This window comes from Alosa alosa, chromosome 17 (genome assembly GCF_017589495.1).
Source record: "Alosa alosa isolate M-15738 ecotype Scorff River chromosome 17, AALO_Geno_1.1, whole genome shotgun sequence".
NCBI lineage: Eukaryota > Metazoa > Chordata > Actinopteri > Clupeiformes > Clupeidae > Alosa > Alosa alosa.
In genome coordinates this window covers 6,180,976-6,190,575 of record NC_063205.1, presented here as the reverse complement: position 1 = coordinate 6,190,575, position 9,600 = coordinate 6,180,976, and the positions used below count along the sequence as shown (strand labels likewise).

The 9,600-nt window shown below is 48.4% G+C and overlaps 1 protein-coding gene across 2 annotated transcripts in view; it reads right to left on the bottom strand.

Annotated features, from left to right (window-relative positions):
• Nucleotides 1-9,373: 9,373 nt before the first annotated feature.
• The window catches only part of myoz1b (myozenin 1b), a 6,237-nt gene continuing 6,010 nt past the window's right edge, over nucleotides 9,374-9,600 (bottom strand). For both annotated transcript variants that reach the window (XM_048268303.1, XM_048268304.1), the window contains exon 6: nucleotides 9,374-9,600. This exon is cut by the window's right edge and continues 402 nt beyond it. The gene's annotated coding sequence lies outside the window, so the exon portion shown is untranslated.

Genomic DNA, 9,600 nt, shown 5'->3' with positions numbered 1-9,600 from the left:
GACTGCAATTGAACAGTGGACGGCGAGTGGACACTGATGATGCTGAGGAGGTGATCAGACATGCCAAGCCTAGCGGAAGAGGAGGCTTAATGTGCCTGTCCTTCAAGCCCACTCCTGTCCACGGCTCCTGGGACTCCCCGGGCTCCGGCCGTCAGAGAGGGGGGCTGATTGTCCATCCTGGCAGCGCCCGCTCGGAGAGTCGGCCCCGCTGACCGCTGGGAGTCCCTGTGGTAGAGGGAACGCCACACTGTCCACTTCCTCTCTCTGCTTCTATCCATCACTCCGCGGTCCATCCCCAAACGCCACCCCTCGCGGTCTCCCACTAACCTTCTTTGTCATTCATTCCCTCTCCTGCTCCGTTGTTGTCCTTCTCTATTTGCTTTAATGAATATGAACAGAAGCTGACGGGGGGTTCGGTGCAAAGCGATGTCCTGCGATGTGATTTATCCACCAGGGGATGCATGACCACATGATCAACTGACATTTAATATGTAGGCCCTCAGCCCACCAAGGACAGCAGAACAGAGAGAATACCCAGCACAATTTCACCAGTACATTAATCTAGATGGCCAGCAGTTTTTTCACCAAGTCATTAATCAGACATTTAGATGTATTCTAAAGTGAAGAAAGAAAGAAAGAAAGAAAGAAAGAAAGAAAGAAAGAAAGAAAGAAAGAAAGAAAGAAAGAAAGAAAGAAAGATACACACCCATGTTCAGCTCACCCAGTGCACCTGATGCACAGCCTGTGTTCAGGTGAAGCATGGGTCTTGTGAGCGCCTTACATAAGGTGAAGTGTTACCATATGCTCCTCCTCAGGGCCGTGCAACCAGAGGGGAACTCAGAGGAGCTGAGGCTTCTGCCTCCACTCTCAACAGAACATGAACAGCAAACCACAGTGGACTCAACAGTCTGCTGAATCAATCAACTTGAACATAAAATAGCCTGAAAATAGCCTACCTTCCCAACACATTAGCCCACAACAGAGGAGGTTAAAAACACTTGTCTGAAACCAGGGAAAATATGTCACACACCTGACTGGTTTCGTCTGCTAAAATCCACATCAATTAGTGCTTAAGAATGGGAAGGGACAGGTTAAAGATGCTTAAGCCTTCAGACAACTGGAGCATGAAGAAGGTGTGATAAGTATACGAGATTTTGCTACGCTTGTGATGGATGTCGAGCTGTGAGAGCGGTTCCCGTGTGAGAGACACCAGACCAAGCATCACTTAACTGCTTTCTGAGGCACAAACTAAAACACATTCTGACAACAACACACATGCAGTCAAAAATAGCACACTGATGAAAACAACCACAGCTCCCTCCATTTCTTTCCTCAGGAACAGCATTGATCAAATGCAGAATGCAAAGGAGAAGCAACAGACCGAAGGCGCCACACAGAATGGAGCAAGCAGGCAATCCAATCAGGCACATGAGGCCACCAAAGGATAAACACATTCCCACAGTACACAAACAGAACAACAGACAGACCGAAGCGGAGAAGATTACACACACACACACCACACACAGACACACACACACACACACACACACACATATCGGTAAGGAGGTGAGAGAGAAATGTCATCTTCCCTCGACTGTAGCTTTTCTTTGCTGCGTGGAGACACATAGCCACACAGACACACACGCGGCGGCTTGTCCAAAATGTCAGGCAGGATTAGAGGAGGAAAGGTCAGAGCATGGCTGTGAAAGTGAGCACTGACTGACCACTCTCTCTCCCTCTCTCTTTCACACACACACTCTCCCTCCCTCTCTCTCTCTCTCACACACACACACATATACTCTCTCTCTCTCTCCCTCTCTCTCTCACACACACACATATATACTCTCTCTCTCCCTCTTACACACACATACACATATACTCTCTGTCTCTCTCTCTCTCTCTCCCCCTCATCGTCTTCGAAGGTGTGTCTGTGCGCCCCACCCATGCCCTACAAAGGGGTCCACAGCAGCATGTCATGTACATGTGACACCTCACTCGTGTGCCCAGCTGTGTCACCACGGAGACATGCCACCCACCCACTCACACTGGGGCCCTGATGTGACGCTCCCTGACAGCATCGGTGTGGAGGGAGGGTGGAGGCTGGAGAGGGTGAGGCAGGGGAGGTGGGGGGGGGGGGCATTGGGTGGAAGGGAGAGTGAAGGCTGCCTCGCCTAGTGAGGATGAGAAGCAGGCAGGGAGTGTGTGGGTGGGAGGGAGGGAGGGAGGGAGAGCCTCTCATGGGGCATTCTATGAATCGGCGTGTCGCAGCGACAGATTGAGGGATTTCGGCTGTGTCGTTTATTCCACATTATCATGTACTTGTCTGACAAGCTATTCTGGGGTTCCTCATTTCGACAACTCCACTTAAATCTCATCTGCTGCTGCCCCGTGCACACAGTGGATGCTCACCATCCAGAAACACATTCGGCATAATAAACACACACGCCATCACGCACACAGCGGCACACACACACACACAGCCACAAGCACACACAGTCACACACACATACCAGACTCACTCTGAAGATGGAATATCCATCCCTGCAGTAATTCAGTTGGCAACTTCCCAACTGCTTAGAGTGAAAAATGTTTCATTACGGCAAACACAGTGGGCCGTGCTTAACGGTGCTGTTCCCAGATCTGTGCGCTGCGGCCTTATCTGCACTGACCCTCTACCCGTAAACACCACTGCTGCGTCGCCTGTTGCACTCATTACAGCGCACGCGGAAGTCACCGCAGAGGGGTCAAATCACTTCACCTCGCCCAAATTAATGAAATTAACTGAAGGGATTGGAAATCACATTATACACATGAGCTAGCCTTCGTTTAGCTGAAATGGCTGACGACACGAGGGAAAATAATCCAATTAATTTCGAAATTCTTCTAAAGTCAAAAAGGGGTGTAGGTGGTAGAACCCTCCACTGCACCCATTTCTCTTAGTTTCAAGCCGTAGGTTTTTTTTACCCTTGAGTGTGAACTCCTGTTTAAAATGCAGCTCTTTCCCCCTCTCTCTCCCTCTCCCTTTGTCCCACTCACTTGCTCTATCTTTCTCTCACTCTCTCCCTCCCTCTCTCTCTCTCTTGCTCTATCTCTCTCTCTTGCTCTGTCTCTATCTCCCTCTCCCTCCCTCTCTCTTTCTCTCTTTGTCTCTCTCTCTCTCTTGCTCTATCTCTCTCTCACTCACTCTCCCTCCCTCCCTCCCTCCCTCTTTGCTTGCTCTCTCTCTCTCTCCCTCCCTTTCTCTCTCTTTGCTCTTCCTCCACCCCCACCCCAGCAGAGGCACGCACACCTTCCCTGCTCCCTCTTCCCTCTGCCTGCCAAGATCATCTGCTCTCCTTCCGCCCTGCATCCTGCCGTCCCACCACGGGCCCCGCTCTCCGCCAGCCTCTCCGCTCCTGCACTCCCTGACCGTGCCGTGCCTCCATTCCTCTTCCAGCGTTCCCTCTTTTGTCTTTTTCATTCGTTCATTTTTTTCCCCCATTCATCCCTCTTTTTCTTAGGCTGTTCCATTGCACCCCCCCCAAGCACCATCTCTTTGCCCCTGTGCTTGCAACGTGTTCCTGCCTCGACACACACACACACACACACACACACACACACTCCTCTGTCTGTGATCAGTGTTCCTCCATCCGGCTCCCTCCGTCGCTGGGGAGTGATCTGCGCGCTCTCCTGTGGTCTCTCAGCACATTTAGTCTGCCAGAGCCAGAGCTTCAGCGTCCTCCTTCCACTCCTCTCCTCTCTTCTCAACCCAGCATTGTCTTGGTCACGCCCAATCAAAAGAATACCTACCACATCCAGGGCCGTGGCACAATCAACACTATGGGACAGAACCAAGACGACACAAAACACCATGGTATAAACAGTGTTATGATGGAGACATGACAGACCAGACAAAACAGTGGGATGAACAACAGAAGAGGACAAAACTATAGCAAAAGCATTACAATGTAGCTAACAACACAGTGGTGCAGATACAAAAAAATACGAAAAAGAACACTACTGGACAGGCTCTTCGCTGTCCAGGAAACCACATATCTCCAAATATTCACATTGGACACTTTCTCATAACGTTCACAGAACATTCATCTGAGCCCGAGATTATAATGCCTCCTTTGATTTTCCCATTTTCTCATTCCATAGTTTTAACTACCTTATACTACAGTCATTATTTCCCTAATGACTTTCCAGTGCTTATGGGGATCTCCACTGGGGAGTTTGGATGGACTCTTGAATAGTTTGGATTAAAATGACAACCTGATGACTAATGAGGGTGTGGGTGTTGAAGTCATGGGCTTGATTAATTGGCGATCCTGTGTAACGGGCTAATCGGCTGCAATGTGTGAGTGGAGAGGGCCTGAGCTGACCGCCCTGGCTAGTATCAGCGCTGCCCAGAACAGCTGGGTATTAGAGAGGAGAGAACACATCATATACTGTATGTGCTACAGTCTACAGAGGACAATGCCCTGGAGATACCTTATGTTGTAGAACTGAATCCTATCCAGTATCCTCTACAAACTACTGTGTAAACAGCGAGTTAAAAGCAATTTCCAGGAATGAGACCCTGCAGGGAAGGATAGGTTCAGTTCAGACACTGAACTCTCGAGAGGGACACTAAAAACATTTTGGATAAAACTGAGAGTCAAAGAAGGACGGGGCCTGGGAGATCTCAGTCAGGCGGCTGAACCTGGAATTGCACAGGGGGCAGGGTGACATGACACCGACATGTCAAACAAGAGAAGTAGGATTTTCTCTGCATGTATGCAATGTATTTCAACCACAATGTGACTGCAGAAATAGAGATTAAAGCTCAATCTCCTAAACTGGTTGATCTTTATCAGCCTCAGGGAGTTAGGACACAGCTGGCCCTCACCTGGGCCCAGGCAAGGCTGACCTGAGCATGGGTGCACTGCACAGACCAAAGGGTAGGAGGCCGGATAAACGATTGGGCAAAACAGGCTACCATGTCAACAGTGAGGGCCTCTTATTGGTGGTCTCAACGGGACAGTGATGCCTCTCCACACGACCGGTTAATGGGAAATCTCTATCGCCCAGTGGGGTGTGGTAAAGGGCCCACAGCAAGCCACCTTGCCCTTCACTACGGTTAAATGCTAGTGGCCACAATGGGATCTTGGGTAGGGCTGCCACACAGCCGTCCCTTGCCCCAGCACCAGCTCCAATTTCCTGTGGTTAGCCACAGCCCCGCAAGGAGATCGCCAGCGTGTGCCAGAGCATCTCCCGCCACTTTGAGGAGAACATTATCCACTTCAGGCTCCGAGCCGTGGGAAGCTTCATCGCCGCTCCCGTTAATAGAGAGGGCAACAGATCTTACACGACAGGCCCCTTAGCGTGCCGAGTCTATTCCTCTTCCTGTCACCAACCTCATTCCCCCACCCTGCTGTCTCCCTCTCCCCCTGCTCTCTCTCTCTCTCTCTCTCTCTCTCGCACACTTTCTCATTCTCTGAGAAACCGAGCAGATTCTTCTTCCAAACCTCTTTCCTTCCCTTCTCTCACCATAAGTTTCCTCTCTAACTGGGTTACATGTATATGCAAATAGCCAGAGCAGATGATGGGGAAGGACCCATCGCCCTCCCCCCTCTCTCCCCCAACCTGATCCTCCAATGTCCCTGCGACCTCTCTTATGGCTGAGGAAGAATAACACCTTACACATCCCAATGTGTTACCTAACACAAAACAGGCCATGGAGTCTTTCAAATCCTCTTGTGCAGTTCTCTAACCTACAGGCACCGTGCACACCCCTACCCAGAGGCATCGGCACCCTCCTGCTGAGGTCCTCTCAGCCTTCTCAGCACAGCCGAGGAGACGAAATTCTGCCATATTAACAACAGAAGCCACACTAGCATGTGGCACCGAATTGCTTTTGAGGATCTGTTGCTAAAAATTCTTCAGACATTTTTTTCTTCTCCCCCCTCTTCCTCGGTCTTTTGAAATGTGTCCTCTGTCAGGAACATTTTTGACCGGTTAAGATTAACCTCACAATCCTGATGGGGTGAATCAAGCCATGTCCTCAGCTGTCATTTTAATTTTCACTCCGCAGATCAGCTCTTCCTCAAAATTTTCCATTAGCAAGAGAGTGTTCCGACAGTGTGGATCTAGGGTGCTTTTTGTGACAAACATATTCTGAATCAGGACTTCTTTTTGATTAATATACAGTTAGGATTAGGTTGATACAGAGCTGAGCTCTGCCAGGTTTAGGCTGCTTAGGTAAGAACAGATCAAGGTTTTGGTAAAAACGGGGGATAGGCTCAGTGCCATAGCCCGTTCCCTGCTATCAGGCCAATGATGGATGGGCACGCAGACGGTTTTAAGGCCAACAATATGCATTCCTCTCATTTTTCCCTGTAATCTTCATTTAGCATGCACTCTGTGTCATGTGATGCCAGCCATGAAAGCAGCGATGGGGATAAAGTGAAATGACAGGCAGGGAGGGTGGTGCCAGCTCTCACTCACTCACTCTCACCCACCCATGTATGTGTTGAAAATTGGCTTTGCGTCAGATCAGCTGAAGGCAGTGATTTTTCCTTTATGTTAGTGTTTCTTTGGATTTTATTCTCCTTTACTTCAGCAAGTCGACACAGCAGGATGATATTTTTTACCCTTCATTGAAACATAGCACAAAAGCAGGAGAACAACAGCCAGCGTAGTTTACAGCTTAAGAGGGCTGAATAAGAGGCTGCTTCCTGTGGGCCCATTCTGTTTTGGTCAAATCATGGCCCCACATCCCGGTCACCTGATTCTCCATTCCATCTGTGCTGGCCTTGCATTTCCCCTTGTTAAAACACCTTTTACAAGAAAATCCTCCCAGTTTGTCATTTCAAACAGGTACATCATTGTTACACTGAATCAGGTCCACACAGGGTAGTTCTTGGGGGAGGCGTTGTAATCCCCACGTTCAGCATGCCACTGAATGTTATGGCCACTCCGCAGTCTCCAGCCAATCAGCATTCAGCAAACCTCTATAAATGAGGACAGACAGCACGGGACAGACGTGGGAACTAACTGTACACACCTTTTTCTGGAATGACACCCCAGCAGTCTGGGTTCAGAGTCACAACTCATCAGCCACTCCACTGCGTTCAACAACCAATATCACCAAACCTTTTCTAAATCCTTTCCTGGAAAGAAGGAGAGAGAGAAAAAAAAAACATTTAAATTGCACAAGCTGATAAAAATCCAATCTTTTCTGCCTCTGCCCTCTCTGCAGTAAACCCTTGGAGTGACGTGCCAGGGGGCGGCTTAACACAGCTTTACAATCCCGCTGCTGACAGCTACAACCTGCCCAGCCTTCACAGGGCTCCCTGTTCATTTGCCCATCGCCCAGACAAGCCTCCCTGACCCCTCACCCTTGACCTGAAACAAGGCCTTGCCTTCCTTAAAGCTAGAGCAACACACACACACACACACACGCATCCATGAGCTGGTTTTACATACTGCAAATGCAAATGCACTACCTCACAGCACTCACTTCACCATCGTTAACTCCAACCTGAGGCCCATAACAACATCCTCACACCACAAATGCACTGTCTGTTACTATCAATAGCAGTCTACACATTTCCATCTCTGCCATGGCAAGCACACATCTCTTAGTCAACACAGAACACACACAGGTGTTCTTAGTTATACCCTATTGCCAGTGCCACCATATCGGACAAATGGACGATCACTGTCACAGCCATAACTGAGGAGACTTCCGTGATGAATGGTGTACCTGTCAGTGGGACGATTTACACAGAGTGCTGACTAAGCAAAAAGGGTACATAACCACTGTTGTACACTGTGCATCCATCAACAATCCCATATCTCTACTCAGTAACTCTCTCTTTCAGACACACACACACACACACACACACACACACACACACACACACACACACAGAGAGAGAGAGAGAGAGAGAGAGAGAGAGAGAGACATACACACACATACACACACACACAAATATGACAATTCCTGACTTTATCAGTGGTTTTACAAGCAAGCGGCCAACGTTGAAATGAATGCAGGCTACTGTGAAATATTGCAGGAAACTGTACTTGCCTGTCACCAAATAATTTCAATATGTCAGTACAGTGTCATCATCTCTATTTCACAACAAAGGTGTTCCCGACAGCACAATTGGGAAAGTCACATCCACTGGAGTCTCCGCATTATGAGGCACCTCGATTTCTGAAGCGGTAGCGAGTAGGCTACATGTGCTGGTGCTGTCGTCAAATAGAGGATACTAGCGTTTTGTGTCTGGTGATGGGAAATGCCGTTGAAACGAATAAAGCGTTCATAATATATATTAGCAAAAGTAACAAATTAACCTGTTCCAGGAAAAGAGATAATTCTGGGATGTACCAGGCGGAGTTCATTCAACAAGTAAATCATTTTTTCTTGTGTAATGTCTGACAAAAACATCACAACGCAATGGTTAAATGTGCCATCACAGTTCAGCATTGTGTTTTCCTATGTGCTTTCTAAAACAAAGCAATAAATAAAACCATATTGCCAACATTCCCACGCTTTTACGACCCGGCAACCAGTCTGCCAGAAAACTGCTCAATAACTAGCCTGTGCTTTGGCAATAGATGCTGAGTGTGACTGTGCAGTCCGCAACGTTAGCTCATCCGGCTACCTGCAAAAAGGGCAGTCGTTGGCACAACAGCGTTGCAATGCGCTCCGTTGCCTAGGACATAAAAGCGACTCGTGCATCTTGTTCACATGCCGAGGTCTGACTGAGAGTCACAAGAATTGGATAACATCTGCACAGGATCAACGAGCCTAAGTGCTTGTCAAGTTACACTTTTATGTTCATTTAAAAGGGGTTTTAATTTTCACAAACCTCCTGAGTCCTGATGTTGTTGTCGCCGTCAATCACGTGTAACCAGCGCTCACTCACCTCCTGCCTCAACTCAGATGCGGTCCTGTGTCCTCCCCGAATGCAACCCGGGAGGAATCTCAGATCCTCGAGCCTCCGCCAGCGCCATCCAGCGCTGCAGCCAAAGCACCAAGCTCTCGCGAGAGTGCGCTGCTTTTCTCTTGCGTTGACATCATCGCATTTGAGCTACGATTTGAGCTTCCTGCTACCATCTAGCGGAACCCGACCCTACGCACTCACAAGAACAACAGTTACGTAATTACAAAGCCTCTATTTTGTAATTTGGTGTCCGGGGGCATGAAATTGGCTTCCAACTGCTCCGTTCCCAGGCCTCAAATCGACCTTAAAAGCATAAGCGACACTTCTAACTTTGGGCCTGCCAGGGGTGCCGGAGCATCCACTGACGACAGAGAGAGAGAAGGCTAAATAACATAACAAACTTATAGGTACAGCTAACACATTTCTCACCAAAGAAGCAGAGCCTTTTCTTTACATCACTTAAAACGTTTAATGTATCAATACTCAGAAACAATGAAGGATAGGCTGTCATTCAATTGTCAGGTCTCATCATCATCCTTATCACCATAATATTCTTTACTAATGCAGTGCTCTTTTAAACCTTGTATAAGATAGCCTAACTTCCATAACAGGTGTGAAAAGTTGGCACGCATAGCGACAGATAGCAACATAGCCTACTTAGGCCATTTTCTCCTAAAACCAC